The sequence below is a fragment of the Amphiura filiformis genome, chromosome 10, assembly GCF_039555335.1.
Source record: "Amphiura filiformis chromosome 10, Afil_fr2py, whole genome shotgun sequence".
In the NCBI taxonomy this organism is placed as follows: domain Eukaryota; kingdom Metazoa; phylum Echinodermata; class Ophiuroidea; order Amphilepidida; family Amphiuridae; genus Amphiura; species Amphiura filiformis.
Genome location: NC_092637.1, coordinates 1,103,233 through 1,116,686, shown reverse-complemented (window position 1 = coordinate 1,116,686; position 13,454 = coordinate 1,103,233). Strand labels below are relative to the sequence as shown.

General features: G+C 42.8%; 1 long non-coding RNA gene across 1 annotated transcript; it reads right to left on the bottom strand.

Annotated features, from left to right (window-relative positions):
• Positions 1–377: 377 nt before the first annotated feature.
• Positions 378–12,929, bottom strand: LOC140162082 (uncharacterized). Its single transcript, XR_011860182.1, has 3 exons — positions 12,773–12,929; positions 2,038–2,135; positions 378–948 (listed from the first exon to the last, which is right to left on the bottom strand). It is a non-coding gene; the product is annotated as an uncharacterized lncRNA (long non-coding RNA).
• Between the last annotated feature and the right edge of the window lie 525 nt (positions 12,930–13,454).

Here is a 13,454-nt window from a genome sequence, read left to right as displayed (position 1 = left end):
CAGTTATGAGGCCCATAATTCCCTGAGGGTTAAGACCAACCTTAAGAATTTATTTTTTTACTGTTATGTGACTATATGGTAATACCAGTTATATTCACCAGATAGCCAGCTCACATAAAAATCATCACTTCAAATCACAGATGTTCCAATATCTGTGTTCAAATACAATGTTAACAGCTCTCCTAGCAATCATGCTAGAGAATGATTTGACCACTACCTAGCATCATACTAGAGAGTGAGTAACCACTCCCCTTTAAAATCTAGACGACAAAGCCTGTCACAAGGATCCATGATTGGCCCTGTTACATGTATGTCATTCACCATAATATTATACACTTGTCAATCAAGAAACCTCTCTATATGTTACGGTGATGACATTCAGTTATACAGATATTTTAATGTATCTTATCCAAACTCCATGAAAACAGCCTCATCTAGCATCACTGAATAAAACACTGGATGACCATAAAATCTCTGGAAGCTAAATGATGAGGAGATAGAGTTTTCTATTGTCGCATCAAATTATCATACACATAGCTTATCTCCTGCTATGCTAACAGTTGGCGATGATTCCATCAATCCAGCTCTGCAATCCAGTATGCAACCTCTGTGTTATATTTGATACACAGATGACAGTGGCTGCACATATCATATACATTGTATCCCTGTAATATATTATAAATTAGCAACTACATAAAATATCAATTGGTTTCAAGGACCATGGCATCTACTATCTGGTGGTTTGTGCCTTGATCTTGTCCCAAATGGACTATGGCAATGGATTGTTATTAAGTTCCAATAATGACATCCAAAGACTTCAGGGCAGTTCTTATTTGCTGCATTCTTGATTCTCTATACTCTCTTGTTCTTTGTGTTGTTGCCTGTTAAAAGGCTGCTTCAATCTGCAAACTATTGAAGGAATCCTTACTCCTTAGACAGTGCTAGTGCCTGCAGAAAAGTTATTAATGAGAATAACATGAATATTAATAATAATTAACACAACATTTTCAGACCTTCCTTTTATTTAAGAAATAAAGGGTAATGCATTATCCTTTACAACCAAATAATGTGTCCTCACCCATTATTTAGACGTTTTTACTGCCAAGGACACATTATTTGCGTGTAAAGGATAATGCTGCACCCTTTATTTCTATTCTATTACCAGAAAATAGTGCGATTTAAAGAGAAAATATCATTTTTGGCACAAATATTTTCAGTTGTTTACTTCAAGGTGGAGTGTGTTTTGCTGAAATATTGCACAGCGTAATGCTGTGCGTAGAGGGTGTTACGGCGCTTGACCCATTATTGCAGAATAATGGGCTCTCATGTGACGTGTTTTAACAAATCACAGTGCGCGATTTTGAATAATGGGTCGTAAGAGTAATAGAATTATAAATAAGTCACAGAATTTTTAAAAATTATATACGGTAGATATTTAAGGTGGCAAACTTAACTATGGTGTTGTGCACAGAATTGCTTTAAAATTATCGTACAGGATGTGATTTTTCAAAACAGCTTCTTGACTTATGCAAATTCACAAAATCCCATTTAAACACTTTTCTTTGCTGATTTAAGTTAAATGAACATAATGGATTTGACATAGCTAGCTATTGTATCTGTAAGGTGTAGTATTTGAGTTAGCTATCTGAAAATACATATAGACAAAATGCCACCTAAAATGGTCAATATGTTCTATGTACGTCTTTCATAAGGCGAGTTAGATGGTAGCATGAACTAGCAGCATTTGCATTCGAATATTGAGACAAGTAAAGCTGACACACATGAGGAATGGTATTGGTTTTATTAAGGAAATCCCAATGATTGATATAAGTAGTGTCATTTCCACCCCATTTGAATGATGTTTTTTGGGAGGGTTAAAATGGCAAAACTATTGCTTAGATATATTAAAAAATAAATCAAGAAATATCAAGAAATAATTGCAAATTTTCATTTATGAAACTTGCAAATCTAAGCTAAACTTATTTAACATTCGGCCGAAAATTCTGCCCAAAACATATAGTGTAAACCTTAACTCACCTCTAGGAAGATCAATTGCAAAACATCAGATGCCCTGACACCCGAACTCGCAGCCAATGGCTTCACATGTTCATTTACTTCATGAAGTTTGCACCATTCTTTAAAATATAAAACACAAAAAACATAAATGTTACATGTGGGTAAAATATAGAAGATTAAAATTGTGCTTTACAAGATACCCATGAACACCGCAACTTTGTCACAGGTGGGATAGGATAGTAAAGATGATTTGATTTAAACAATACAACATTCCCTTGTATACCACAACTTTGTCACGGGTGGGAAGGGACACCTAAATCATAATTTTAATTGTGCTATACAACATTCCCTTGTATACCACAACTTTGTCACAGGAGGGACAGGACACTAGAAATAATTTACAATATAGCACAATAGATAGTGTCCTGTTCCACCCATGATAAAGTTGTAGTATACATGGGAGTGTTGTATAGCTCAATGGAAATCATCTACAGTACTCTGTTCCACCCATGATAAATTGTAGTATACATGGGAGTGTTGTATAGCTCAATGGAAATCATCTATAGTACTCTGTTCCACCCATGATAAAGTTGTAGTATACATGGGAGTGTTGTATAGCTCAATGGAAATCATCTACAGTACTCTGTTCCACCCATGATAAAGTTGTAGTATACATGGGAGTGTTGTATAGCTCAATGGAAATCATCTTTGTGCTCTGTTCCACCCATGATAAAGTTGTAGTATACATGGGAGTGTTGTATAGCTCAATGGAAATCATCTATAGTACTCTGTTCCACCCATGATAAAGTTGTAGTATACATGGGAGTGTTGTATAGCTCAATGGAAATCATCTACAGTACTCTGTTCCACCCATGATAAAGTTGTAGTATACATGGGAGTGTTGTATAGCTCAATGGAAATCATCTATAGTACTCTGTTCCACCCATGATAAAGTTGTAGTATACATGGGAGTGTTGAATAGCTCAATGGAAATCATCTTTGTGCTCTGTTCCACCCATGATAAAGTTGTAGTATACATGGGAGTGTTGTATAGCTCAATGGAAATCATCTACAGTACTCTGTTCCACCCATGATAAAGTTGTAGTATACATGGGAGTGTTGTATAGCTCAATGGAAATCATCTTTGTACTCTGTTCCACCCATGATTAAGTTGTAGTATACATGGGAGTGTTGTATAGCTCAATGGAAATCATCTTTGTGCTCTGTTCCACCCATGATAAAGTTGTAGTATACATGGGAGTGTTGTATAGCTCAATGGAAATCATCTACAGTACTCTGTTCCACCCATGATAAAGTTGTAGTATACATGGGAATGTTGTATAGCTCAATGGAAATCATCTACAGTACTCTGTTCCACCCATGATAAAGTTGTAGTATACATGGGAGTGTTGTATAGCTCAATGGAAATCATCTTTGTGCTCTGTTCCACCCATGATAAAGTTGTAGTATACATGGGAGTGTTGTATAGCTCAATGGAAATCATCTTTGTGCTCTGTTCCACCCATGATAAAGTTGTAGTATACATGGGAGTGTTGTATAGCTCAATGGAAATCATCTATAGTACTCTGTTCCACCCATGATAAAGTTGTAGTATACATGGGAGTGTTGTATAGCTCAATGGAAATCATCTTTGTGCTCTGTTCCACCCATGATAAAGTTGTAGTATACATGGGAGTGTTGTATAGCTCAATGGAAATCATCTACAGTACTCTGTTCCACCCATGATAAAGTTGTAGTATACATGGGAGTGTTGTATAGCTCAATGGAAATCATCTTTGTGCTCTGTTCCACCCATGATAAAGTTGTAGTATACATGGGAGTGTTGTATAGCTCAATGGAAATCATCTACAGTACTCTGTTCCACCCATGATAAAGTTGTAGTATACATGGGAGTGTTGTATAGCTCAATGGAAATCATCTACAGTACTCTGTTCCACCCATGATAAAGTTGTAGTATACATGGGAGTGTTGTATAGCTCAATGGAAATCATCTTTGTGCTCTGTTCCACCCATGATAAAGTTGTAGTATACATGGGAGTGTTGTATAGCTCAATGGAAATCATCTACAGTACTCTGTTCCACCCATGATAAAGTTGTAGTATACATGGGAGTGTTGTATAGCTCAATGGAAATCATCTACAGTACTCTGTTCCACCCATGATAAAGTTGTAGTATACATGGGAGTGTTGTATAGCTCAATGGAAATCATCTTTGTACTCTGTTCCACCCATGATAAAGTTGTAGTATACATGGGAGTGTTGTATTGCACAATGGAAATCATCTATAGTACTCTGTTCCACCTGTGATAAAAGTTGTAGTATACATGGGAATGTTGTATAGCACAATGGAAATCATCTATAGTGATAATATTGTTGTACACATGAGAGTGTGGTATACACATGTAGCACAATGGGAATCATGAACTTCAATGTCCTGTTTCACTTGTGAGCATGATAAAGTTGTGGCATACACTAGAGTGTTTATTCTAGTCTTTTGTTGCCTACTGAAAAGTTGAACGAAGATAATTTCTGTTTTCGGTTTCGGGAGTTATGTTAATTTCTGACATGAAAACGTGACATGAGAGAGTTGATGCTAATACAGACAAGAGAAGTGTCTAAATTTTATGGTCGTAAATTAGCGATAAATTGTACGGCTTCAATTGACTTGCGTAGGGTGTATAGGTACTTCCGCCTAGGCGGGAGTGGCTCATGAAAAAAGCCCAGCATAGAAATATACACTAATCAGTGTTGCCACAAATTACGTGATACTTGTTCGTGCAATCGCGAAAAAATAGGTCATATGATTATGTAGAGATGAAACGGGGAATTCTTTTTCGTCAAAATACACCTTAAAACTTGTGTGTCCGAGATAGTAACTCAGGGCTCGACTGTAACTCGGGCCCGACTTAGTAACTCGGGTCCGAGATAGTAACTCAGGGCCCGACTTAGTAACCCGGGGCCTCAATTCGGGACCCGAGATAGTAACTCAGGGTCCAAGATAGTAACTCGGGCCCCGACTTAGTAACTCGATATCTGAGTTAGTAACTCGGGCCCGGATTTAGTATCTTGGGTCCAAGATAGGCCCGAGATAGTATCTCAGACTTAGTAACTCTGGGTCCAAGATAGTACTCGGGGTCCGAGATAGTAACTTGGAGCCTCGACTTAGTAACTCAGGGTCTAAGACAGTAACTCGGGGCCTCGACTTAGTAACTCGGTGCCTCGACTTAGTAACTCGGGGTCCGAGATAGTAACTTCGGGCCCCGACTTATTAACTCGGGTCAGAGATAGTAACTTGGGGCCTCGACTTAATAACTTGGGGTCTGAAACAGTAACACGGACCGCGAGATAGTAACTCGGGGTCTGAGATAGTAATTCAGGGCCCCGACCTAGTAACTCGGGGTCCGAGATAGTAATTCAGGGCCTTGACTTAGTAACTCGGGGTCCGAGATAGTAACTTGGGGCCTCAACTTAGTAACTTGGTATCCGAGATAGTAACACGGACCCTATATAGTAACTCGGGGTCCGAGATAGTAATTCGGGCCCCAGACTTTATAACTCAGGGTCCGGGATAGTAACTCGGGGTTAGAGATAGTAAGTCGGGCCTCGACTTAGTAAGTCGGGTCTGAGATAGTAACACTGACCCCGAGATAGTAACTCGGGGTCCGAGATAGTAACTTGGGGCCTCGACTTAATAACCCGGGGTCCGAAACAGTAACACGGACCCCGAGATAGTAACTCGGGTCTGAGATAGTAATTCAGGGCCCCGACTTAGTAACTCGGGGTACGAGGTAGTAACTCGGGGTCCGAGATAGTAATTCGGGGCCTCAACTTAGTAACTTGGGGTCTGAGATAGTAACTCGACCCGACTTAGTAACTCGGGGTCTGAGATAGTAACTCGGGCCTCGACTTAGTAACTCGGGGTCCGTGATAGTAACCCGGGGCCTCGACTTATTAACTCGGGTCTGAAATAGTAACACGCACCCAGAGATTGTAACTCGGGGTCTGAGATAGTAACTCAGGGCCCTGACTTAGTAATTAGGGGTTAGAGATAGTAACTCAGGGCCTCAACTTAGTAACTTGGGGTCTGAGATAGTAACACAGACCCCAAGATAGTAACCCGGGTCCGAGATAGTAACTCAGGCCTCGACTTAGTAACTCGGGTCTGAAATAATAACACGGACCCTGATATATTGTAACTTGGGGTCCAAGATAGTAACTCGGGGCCCCGACGTAGTAACTGGGGTCAGAGATAGTAACTCGGGCCTCGACTTAGTACCTCGGGGTCCAAGATAGTAACTTGGGGCCTCAACTTAGTAACTTGGTATCTGAGATAGTAACACAGACCCAAGATAGGAACTCGGGGTCCGAGATAGTAATTCGGGCCCCGACTTAGTAACTCGGAGTCCGAGATAGTAACTTGGGGCCGAGATACTAATTGGGGGTCCTGAATTACTATCTCAGACCCTGAGTTACTATCTCGGTCTGTGTTACTGTTTCAGACCCTGAGTTATTAAGTCGAGGCACCAAGTTACTATCTCGGACCCTAAGTTAATAAGTCGGGCCCCGAGTTACTATCTCGGACCCCGAGTTAATAAGTCAGGGCCCGAGTTACTATCTCAGACCCCGAGTTACTATCTCGGGGTCAGTGTTAATATCTCAGACCCGAGTTACTAAGTCGAAGCCCCAAGTTACTATCTCGGACCCCGAGTTACTATCTCGGGTCAGTGTTACTATCTCAGACTCGAAGTTACTAAGTCGAGGCCCCGAGTTACTGTCTCGTACCCGAAGTTACTAAGTTGGGGCCCCAAGTTACTAACTCGACCCTGAGTTACTATCTCGTGGTCCGTGTTACTATCTCAGACCCCGAGTTATTAAGTTGAGGCCCCGAGTTAGTATCTCGGACCCGTGTTATTATATCTCTGACCCCAAGTTATTAAGTCGGAACCCTGAGTTACTATCTAAGGGCCCTGTGTTACTAAGTTGGGGCCCGAGTTACTATATCAGACCCTGAATTAGTATCTCGGGACCCTGAGCTACTATCTCGACCCCCAATTAGTATCTCGGGTCCCAAGTTATTATCTCGACTCGAAGTTACTAAGTCGGGGCCCCGACTTACTATCTCTGACCTTGAGTTACTATCCGGGACCCTGAGTTATAAAGTCGGGGGCCCGAATTACTATCTCGGACCCCGAGTTACTATCTCGGTCTGTGTTACTATCTCAGATACCAAGTTACTAAGTTGAGGCCCCAAGTTACTATCTCGACCCCGAGTTACTAAGTCGAGGCCCCGAGTTACTCTCTCTGACCACCAGTTACTACGCGGGGCCCCGAAGTTACTATCTTGGACCCCGAAGTTACAATCTCCGGGTCCGTGTTATTATCTCAGACCCGAGTTACTAAGTCGACGCCTGAGTTACTATCTCGGACCCGGGTTACTATCTCGTGGTCCGTGTTACTATCTCAGACCCCAAGTTACTAAGTTGAGGCCCCGAGTTACTATCTCTAACCCCCAATTACTAAGTCGGGGCCCTGAGTTACTATCTCGGACCCCGAAGTTACAATCTCGGGGTGCGTGTTACTATCTCAGACCCGAGGTAATAAGTCGAGGCCCTGAGTTACTATCTCGGACCCCGAAGTTACTAAGTCGAGGCCCCGGTTTACTATCTCAGACCCTGAGTTACTAAGTCGGGGCCTGAGTTACTATTTCGACCCCGAGTTACTAAGTTAGCCCTAAGTTACTAAGTTAGGGCCCCCAAGTTAGTAACTCAGACCCGAGTTACTATCTCGTTGTCCGTGTTACTATCTCAGACCCCGAGTTACTAAGTTGAAGCCCCGAGTTACTATCTCGGTACCTGAGTTACTAAGTTGGGGACCCCAGTTACTAAGTTGGGGCCCCCAAGTTACTAACTCAGTGTTACTATCTCAGACCCCGAGTTACTAAGTTGAGGCCCCGAAGTTACTATCTCGGACCCCGAAGTTATTATATCTCTGACCCCAAGATATTAAGTCGGAACCCTGAGTTACTATCTAAGGGCCCCGTGTTATTAAGTTGGGGCCCGAGTTACTATATCAGACCCTGAATTAGTATCTCGGAGCTACTATCTCGGATCCCAAAGTAGTATCTTGGGGCCCCGAATTACTATCTCGGACTCCGAGTTACTAAGTCGGGCCCCCGAGATAGTAACTCGACCCCGACTTAGTAACTCGGGGTCTGAGATAGTAACTCGGGGCCTCGACTTAGTAACTCGGGGTCCGTGATAGTAACTCGGGCCTCGACTTATTAACTCGGGTCTGAAATAGTAACACGCACCCAGAGATTGTAACTCGGGGTCTGAGATAGTAACTCGGGGCCCCGACTTAGTAATTAGGGGTTAGAGATAGTAACTCGGGGCCTCAACTTAGTAACTTGGGGTCTGAGATAGTAACACAGACCCCAAGATAGTAACCCGGGTCCAAGATAGTAACTCAGGCCTCGACTTAGTAACTCGGGTCTGAAATAATAACACGGACCCTGATATTGTAACTTGGGGTCCAAGATAGTAACTCAGGGCCCCGACGTAGTAACTGGGGTCAGAGATAGTAACTCGGGCCTCGACTTAGTACCTCGGGGTCCAAGATAGTAACTTGGGGCCTCAACTTAGTAACTTGGTATCTGAGATAGTAACACAGACCCAAGATAGGAACTCGGGGTCCGAGATAGTAATTCGGGCCCCGACTTAGTAACTCGGGAGATAGTAACTTGGGGCCCGAGATACTAATTGGGGGTCCTGAATTACTATCTCAGACCCCGAGTTACTATCTCGGGTCTGTGTTACTGTTTCAGACCCCGAGTTATTAAGTCGAGGCCCCAAGTTACTATCTCGGACCCCGAGTTAATAAGTCGGGCCCTGAGTTACTATCTCGACCCCGAAGTTAATAAGTCAGGGCCTGAGTTACTATCTCAGACCCGAGTTACTATCTCGGGTCAGTGTTAATATCTCAGACCCGAGTTACTAAGTCGAAGCCCTGTTACTATCTCGACCCCGAGTTACTATCTCGGGTCAGTGTTACTATCTCAGACTCCGAGTTACTAAGTCGAGGCCCGAGTTACTGTCTCGGTACCGAGTTACTAAGTTGGGGCCCCAAGTTACTAACTCGGACCCTGAGTTACTATCTCGTGGTCCGTGTTACTATCTCAGACCCCGAGTTACTAAGTTGAGGCCCCGAGTTAGTATCTCGGACCCCGTGTTATTATATCTCTGACCCCAAGTTATTAAGTCGGAACCCCGAGTTACTATCTAAGGGCCCTGTGTTACTAAGTTGGGGCCCGAGTTACTATATCAGACCCTGAATTAGTATCTCGGGACCCTGAGCTACTATCTCGGCCCCCAATTAGTATCTCGGGGTCCCAAGTTATTATCTCGGACTCCGAGTTACTAAGTCGGGCCCCCGACTTACTATCTCTGACCCTGAGTTACCGTACTATCCCGGACCCTGAGTTATAAAGTCGGGGGCCCGAATTACTATCTCGGACCCCGAGTTACTATCTCGGTCTGTGTTACTATCTCAGATACCAAGTTACTAAGTTGAGGCCCTGTTACTATCTCGGACCCTGAGTTACTAAGTCGAGGCCCTGAGTTACTATCTCTGACCACCAGTTACTACGCCGGGGCCCGAAGTTACTATCTTGGACCCCGAAGTTACAATCTCCGGGTCCGTGTTATTATCTCAGACCCGAAGTTACTAAGTCGACGCCCGAGTTACTATCTCGGACCCCGGGTTACTATCTCGTGGTCCGTGTTACTATCTCAGACCCCAAGTTACTAAGTTGAGGCCCCGAGTTACTATCTCTAACCCCCAATTACTAAGTCGGGCCCCGAAGTTACTATCTCGGACCCCGAAGTTACAATCTCGGGTGCGTGTTACTATCTCAGACCCTAGTTATTTAGTTGAGGCCCTGAGTTACTATCTCGGCCCCGAGTTACTAAGTCGAGGCCCCGGTTTACTATCTCAGACCCCGAGTTACTAAGTCGGGGCCCGAGTTACTATTTCGGACCCCGAGTTACTAAGTTGGGGCCCTAAGTTACTAAGTTGGGGCCCCAAGTTAGTAGCTCGGACCCGAGTTACTATCTCGTTGTCCGTGTTACTATCTCAGACCCCGAGTTACTAAGTTGAAGCCCCGAGTTACTATCTCGGTACCCGAATTACTAAGTTGGGGCCCCAAGTTACTAAGTTGGGGCCCCACTAACTCAGACCCCGTGTTACTATCTCAGACCCCGAGTTACTAAGTTGAGGCCCCGAGTTACTATCTCGGACCCCGAGTTATTATATCTCTGACCCCAAGATATTAAGTCGGAACCCTGAGTTACTATCTAAGGGCCCCGTGTTATTAAGTTGGGGCCCGAGTTACTATATCAGACCCTGAATTAGTATCGCGGGACCTTGAGCTACTATCTCGGATCCCAAAGAAGTATCTTGGGGCCCCGAATTACTATCTCGGACCCCGAGTTACCATCTCGGGGTGCAGACCCGCGCTAATAAGCCCATGACCCTGAGTTACTATCCCGGACCCCGAGTTATAAAGTCGGGGGCCTGGATTACTATCTCGGACCCCGAGTTACTATATAGGGTCCGTGTTACTATCTCGGATACCAAGTTACTAAGTTGAGGCCCCAAGTTACTATCTCAGACCCGAGTTACTAAGTCGAGGTCCGTGTTACTATCTCAGACCCGAGTTACTAAGTCGAGGCCCGAGTTACAATCTTGGACCCAGAGGTAATAAGTCGCGGCCCCGAGTTACTCTCTCGGACCCCGAATTACTATCTCGGACCCCGAGTTACTAAGTCGAGGCCCCGAGTTACTATCTCAGACCCAGAGTTACTAAGTCGGGGCCCGAGTTACTTAAAGTTGAGTTACTATCTCGGGGTCCAAGTTACTGTTTCAGACCCCGAGTTACTAAGTAATTAAGGGCCCAGGGTGTAGACATCACCCTGGGTGTAGACATAATTATTGCACAGTCCCTATAGTATTGTGTTGTCGTGGATACATGGTAGTTGATAAATTACTCGATCAAATCATTTGATAACGGGTACTACACCCTGCCCAATTTTGTGCCTATTTTTACATTTTTCTCAAAAATTATAGAGCATTGGTGACAAGTAAGATATGTATATTATAGGGGCAAGGACTACAACTGCTACACTGGAAATTTTATTTCAGCACAGACAGCAGTTGTGGAGTTACAGTCAAAAATTAGGGAAAACCAATATTTGATCAATAAATCAATAACTACTTGCCTTGAGTTGCTGAATTTTCAGTGCAGTAGTTATAGTCCTTGTCTCTATAATATACATATCTAGGCCCTATATCTTACTTGTCACCAATGCACTATGATTTTTGAGAAAAACACAAAAATAAGCAAAAAATTGGCTAGGGGTGTAGTACCCCTTAAACATAATAGATCCCACACAATTTAAAACCAACATAACCCAACATCTACAAGAAATCTATAGACTAAAATTTGCATGCATGCGCATATCAACCTAACCGTTTTACTCCTCTAGGACTGTTGGGCAGTATCAAGATCAAGATGATGTGCAAATTCCAAGTTAGACTTCATCATGTTCTTGCTGTCATTGACATATTTGTAGAGACGACTAGAGTCCCCGCTATATGTCGAATGTATGGACTAGGGTAGCCCGAAACAACATGGCCCTGTTCCTTCCTCACTAGGGCCATGAATGCCCTACGTACGTAAAAACGGGGCACCGTGAACTCACGTCGCGGTGATGACGTCACACTGACGGCATCTATTTATAGAAAGAATTCAAAACATTTTCCATCCTCAAATGTGCTCAAAATTTACGAACATGCACCAAATATGTTTTGTTTAAGTCTCATCTTCACGTGAGGAATGGTAGGAAGTGGTATTTATGAGAAAACGTGGTATTTTATGTGTACCCTGGACCAGATATGCTCAGGAGTCTCAGACCTTCGTACGGAGAAGGACAGTGGAAATCAGGGGTAGGCCTACAGCATTAAGGCCCAAAAGTCGGGGGTTGTTTTCCTGTGTTTTTCACTCCAGAGCTTGCAGAAAATCCAAATACATGGGGTGAAAATTAAATCTTGGGGTGAAAAATATTTTGCAGTGTAGTCAGGGGTAGGAGTACGGTCCAAAAGTAGCTAGAGGGTCAGTTTTCACCCCGAGCTTGCACATATTCCCAATAGAGGGTGAAAAATTAATATTTTTTAAATTTAGGGGTCATTCACCCCGCTACCCCTGGTGGAAATCGTAGTGACGGACGTGTGAGTACCTCGGCTAGGACTAGGGAGCCAATTGTCAAAAGCCGTAACTCACACATATTATACGATACACCTATCGAATGTGTGTCATCGGTCCAGTCATCGGCCTTGTAGGAACCCATGGATTAGGTCCATGTACACATACGATGGGTGTACCCTGCTAGAGTCCCGGACTAGAGTTTTAAATTATACTATGTAGTATGTACAGTACTCGGAGAACGTGGTTGTGTATATTTTTTCTGTATACGTCGCTATTTATAGAAAGGATAAATCAACTTGAGAAAATATTGTGACTTGCTCAAGTTGTTATACTCAAGCGTACATACTCACACTGTACAGAGTTGTACAGTATGTACAGTGCAGAAACTATCACAGCTTTTGGTATTAATATTGGTAAGCTTACACTACCATAATTCATTGCAACTGGTAAGAAACTGGACGAAATGTACACTTACTGTTGTTTAAAATGCTTGAATTCCGAAATTACTGGTTAGAAACTGGAACAAAAGTACACTTTTCTATAATACTGTGGTTTAAAATTCAACCGCCGTGTGTGTGTTAATTAATTTCACTGTGGTGACGAGCTAGATCTATTAATAACATCATTCACGATCTGTACGAGTCGATTATTAAAAAATGTATGACGCGGATGACGTAGAGTTCATTAATATTCATATATACTACTACGATTTCATCATGAGAGGGTCTGGCACACGACACCGGCGATACACTGCAGATCGCAGAATTGTGTGCATGGTTTACCACCACTCTGCCTAGCTATATAGTTGTGTACAATACTGTATGAGTTGTTTGTGAGTGCATGTCTATCTTAATAATAAGTCGGTTCGCACTTTTCATAAATTACTTTTTGATTGAATCATAACTATCGTGACCGAGGATATCTTGCAACTACGTAAAGAAAATTTTATTTGTTGTCACGTAAATCACAGGTTTCGTTTAAATTAACTACCTGGAAATTAAATTAACTAATTAGTGAGGACCGGTATTTTGCTGTGGATATGTTTAACTGCAATTTTGATGTAAAACATTTGAAATCCGCTGTAAAAATTTTGATAATATTCAACCCTTTGAGAAAATTATTTTATAAAGGAATGCTGGTAAAACCAGGTGCAATAC